This window comes from Lupinus angustifolius, chromosome LG19, assembly GCF_001865875.1.
Source record: "Lupinus angustifolius cultivar Tanjil chromosome LG19, LupAngTanjil_v1.0, whole genome shotgun sequence".
NCBI classification, from domain to species: domain Eukaryota; kingdom Viridiplantae; phylum Streptophyta; class Magnoliopsida; order Fabales; family Fabaceae; genus Lupinus; species Lupinus angustifolius.
Window position 1 is genome coordinate 16,974,679 of NC_032027.1, and position 4,913 is coordinate 16,979,591.

General features: G+C 32.4%; 1 non-coding gene across 1 annotated transcript; it reads right to left on the bottom strand.

Annotated features, from left to right (window-relative positions):
• On the bottom strand, positions 3,584–3,655 carry TRNAQ-CUG. The gene has a single exon. It is a non-coding gene; the product is annotated as a tRNA-Gln (tRNA).

Below are 4,913 nucleotides of genomic sequence, written 5' to 3' on the forward strand. Positions count from 1 at the left end.
ATTTTATTCAACAATTGGAAATAATAATCTGTATTTCTGCTACCAACATCGGAGGCATCAATAGAGTTTGTAAAAATTGTTCATTTGCTAGAGTAAACTAGAAAGTTCATAATGTGCTTGTGGTTTATACTATCAGTCCAACCATCGCACATTATCGTTACCCCAGTCTCCTTCCATGTGCGTTTCAATGTTTTAATCCATTCACGCATATTGTTATACTCCGCCTTCAAACATACAGTTGAAATTTCATAAGGAGTTGGACATTTAACTCCTTGACCAACCTCGGCTGCTGCAACAATTAAATTATGAAACCAGGGAGACCTGGTTACATTCATGGCCACACGTTCATAGATTATAAACTTTCCCACAACTTCTCTAAGCTTCTTCCTTGCTGCATCCATAAAACGACCAGTTATCTTAGGTTGTTTCGCGCTTCTGCTCCTCACCAGATCAATATTTGTAGACCTTAAATTAAAATCAATATCTTGCGGTCTTGAAGCATCACTACCACTTGCATGAGAGCTTCTACCTTGCTCATATATATTCCCAGACCCCCTCATTTGTTGCCTAAAATATTGTCTTTGTTCTCATTCATATTGTGAATTAAGGCTTGATTGTTTAGCTTGCCTCACTTGCTCATCAATATAGTCATCAAGATCTTCTTCATAAGTATTCCATCTTAATCGTGCTTCAAACTCATCTTTTCTTTTTTTGAGTCAAGTTTTTTTTCTTTCCCGTCCAAGAGTAGTTTCATCACGCTTTCTCTAACCACACCAGTGACTCTAGGACAACCTGCAACTTGTCCTTTATAATGGGCTATATGTTGCTTCAATCTAGTGATACCCCCTTGATCACTTTTCCATAAAGATTATATTTAATATTATTTCGATGTTCAGGTACTTGTGTTCCAAAATGCCATCCAATATCTTCACTTGGAGTGCCCTCTCATTTATTCAATAACTCAGCGTCTCACTCTCACTGTCTCACTCAAAACGCGAAGACACCTCATAGATTCACATTCACACCGTCACAACTCACATGCAAAAATGGGAAGAAGAAGAAAACTCACCTTAAAAATGTTTTCCACTGAAAAACGATGATGTTGGTAGTTTTCTTGAATATTTTTTAGAGATGAGATGAAGATAGCAAGAGAGAAAAAGACCTAGCAAATGGGAAAGCAATGACACAGACTCACAGCCTCATGGGTTCATTGCATAAGTAAGCATGTGAGTGAATTTGTCTTGAAATCTTGTCTTTTCATTACTTTAATTTCTACTCTACTCTGGATCTACATCTACTTTTACTTTTTCTGAAAAAATTGTCTTTGGAATCTTATCTAACATTAAAGTTGGATTTGGATGATTGAATTTAGAAATTGAAAGAAAAAAACAGAACAGGAGATGAAAAAGCAACATTGCGGTTTTGATGCGGTTTTTTATGTGAATTTCATTCACACCGCAATTGCGGTGCGTTGCCGATGCGGTACCGGCCGCATCCGCATTATTGTTTTCTACGTTTTACATCATATAAACAAGAGTTTTCTACGTTTTAGCCGCAAAAAACGTAGTGTCGACCCCAAATCAATCAGAAGAGGTAGAATCCGAGTTTGTCTCTTCCCAAGTTGCAGAGCCGGTCTTCCAACCGAAAATCGGGTCACGGCAAGAATTTGTGATGAAGGTAGGCAAAATGATAATTTTTTGGTTTCCCACAGGTATCCTCGCACTGGAGGCAATCTTGTCCGAGGCGGGAACATCCACAGGTACGTGTGGCTAACTCTCCCAATGGGAATTTTTTTCATCCACAAGACTCGAACCCGGGTTCTTGCTTAAGGGGAATCAAGCATGTACCACTTGAACCAATGCCCGTTGGTTAGGCAAAATGATAATTTGTGACAAAAGATAAAATGAGAGATTGAAGAGAGAGAAAAATGTTAAATAAGTCTTACCTGTGACATCTTCAGCTTGTGAAAATTGTACCCGTAAAAAATTTAACATGGAGAAGTTATGAGGAATATAAGCAAAAATGTTAACTTGAGACAAAAAGTAAAATAAATGACTATATGGAGAGAAATGTTAGAAATTAAAAGTCTTAGTCGTGAATTGATCTTCAGTTTGTGAAAAAAATTTACCTATGAAAAATTAAACTTTGAGAAGTTTTGAGGAATGTAGATAAAATGTTAACTTCTAATAAAAATTAAATGTTAGAAATGTCTTACCGTGAGAATGTTGAAGGATGTTTGAGTATGAGATTTAATAAAATTGGAGAAAGAAAGATAATAATATAAGAGGTGGAAGATGGGAAAAAATATATGTGAATGAAACATTCACAATAAATAATAATCAAAATAATATATTCTAGAGAAATCAAATAGTTTAAATTAGTGAATAGATCTAAATCATTAAATTTCTCTAGAATTGATAGCTAAAATGTGAAATAAGTTTTTTATACATGATATGCGTTATAATTAATATTATTTTTTATAATTGCGGTATAAATTTTTATAGTTGCCTTTATTGTCTCTCTAACTTTTTTATAATAACATTTGTTTCTTATATTTGTACTTTCATCATCATTCTTATATTTATAATTTTATATTTATGTACATGATAAATCAATCTTATTTTCCTTATTTCTGTATGTTTCTTTGAATTTCATGGCAAGTACAAAATATAAGATTTTATATGGTAGAAGTTTCATCCACATATTTTCCCTCTTTATTTTCATCTCTATCTCTTATATCCTAACCTTCCTTTCTTCAATTTCATTAAATCTTAGACTCAAACAATCTCCAACTTTCTCACGAGTAAGACTTTTCTAATATATTTTTTTCTTTCAGTCACTCATTTTACTTTTTGTCACATGTTCACATTTTGTCTACTTTCCTCACAACTTCTTCATATTTAATTTTTTATATCTAAATTTTTCACAAACTGAAGAGTTCATGAGTGAGACTTTTCTAACATTTTTTCTCCCTTCACTCACTCATTTTACACTATGTCAGAAGTTAATGTTTTGTCTACCTTCCTTACAACTTCTCCATATTTAATTTTTCATAGGTGAATTTTTCTTTCCTCAAAACTTCTCCATTATTATTATTATTATTTCATGTTTAGTTTTTCACATGTAAAATCTTCACAAAATGAAAAACCTAATGAATAAGACTTTTCTTCCTTAAATCATTCATTTTACTATGTCACGAGGTTAATATTTTGTCTACATTCTTTAAAACTTCTCCATATTTAATTTTTACTGATAAATTGTTCTTCCTCATTTATTTTATGTCTTTGCATTGTATTACACTAATTTGACTTCAATAAAAGCATTACAAAGTCACTCATACAGATGCAAAGGGTATTTATGAATGAACACCATGATTGAATGTTATTATGTTTCATGTAAGGGACACACATGTTTATAATATAAATTTCACTAGTTGATAAAAAAAATTGAAAAGTTATATTCCAACTTATATGAGTTAGTTTATAAATATAATTTTCTTCATCCGGTGAAGAACTCTCACATTCTTCAAAACCAAATCCCCTTTATTTCCCATTTTCAAATATAATAAGAAAAAAATTGATAAAGGTCCCACCGAGATTTGAACTCGGGTTACTGGATTCAGAGTCCAATGTCCTGACCACTAGACCATGGGACCATTGCGATAATTGAAGTTACACATAAATAATATCTAAAATAGTGAGGACTTTCCAAACAATAATTAATAATAAGATTTTCACAACATTGTATACAAAAATGAAAATAAACATATTAGAAAGAGCAACAACAATTTGAAAGGGAAATGCAAATTATCTATCTATCTATCTATGCTATATTGCTCTCTACAACCTATACAAATGTCAAACTGAAAACAAAATTTCATGGTGAACAAATGAATCATCTCACTCTAAAATATAAAACACAATTACACACAATCTTCATATGCAACCATAAATCTAGCATAAGAACATGACAAACCACCACCATGTTTCTGCCAAGACCGGAAGCCTTCAAATATATTTTCATAACCGATACATGCAGGATAACCATGGTAGTTAAAATCGAGATTGTAGTTAGGATCAGTAAGACAGTCAAAGATCGTAAACTTATTAGAGCAGAGAACATGGCTCAAATTCCCCCACTTTAGAACCAGAGCTAGCAGACAAATTATCAGAAGAGAACTGTTCAGTGTGGCTTTGGAAAGCACTGAAGACATGCTTAGTATAGTTTTGCACTTTGTAGCAGAGCACTGATTTTCAACACCAGTAAGATGTTCACAAATGCACTATTTGAAGAAAGGTTAGTGTGATATTGAAACAAGAGAAATCTCATGTATAATTATATCAAACCTACTTGTGTAATTTCCTCTTGTTCCTGGACTATTTGAAGAACTTCAACTTTGCTATACTTTTCATTTTCTGAACAATGAAATGCTCCGAAATTCGGTAACTTGATTGATTCTATTGCATCAGAATGATCTATCCAAAGCTGCATTAGAAGACCCTGCTGTTTGAACACTTTCAATCTCAATTTAGAGCATTGGGTTCTTAGATAAAGTTAGTGTTGTCATTTGCATGAAAAGTTACATTTGAACTTTAGTTGAAAGATATTTGTTAATGTTGTTGTGCATTCTCTCTTAAATATCTGTTTTCAGTAATTTTATACCTTTGTACAAAGACATTACCAATAGTCATCAATTCTTTTCTGAAGTAATATAATGTTAAGGTATTTTATGTTAGCCAAATTCTGACTCTATAATTATTTCTGAATGACAATGACCCAAGTTCATTTCTTAAGTTTTATACATGTTCTTCTTTTGCCCTTGAAAAACAATAAGTCTGAGATTGAAGGTTAGAAGCATGAAATTACTGTCAAATTAGTTCTTGCCATGGATTAAAGCATCTCTAAAATCTGTC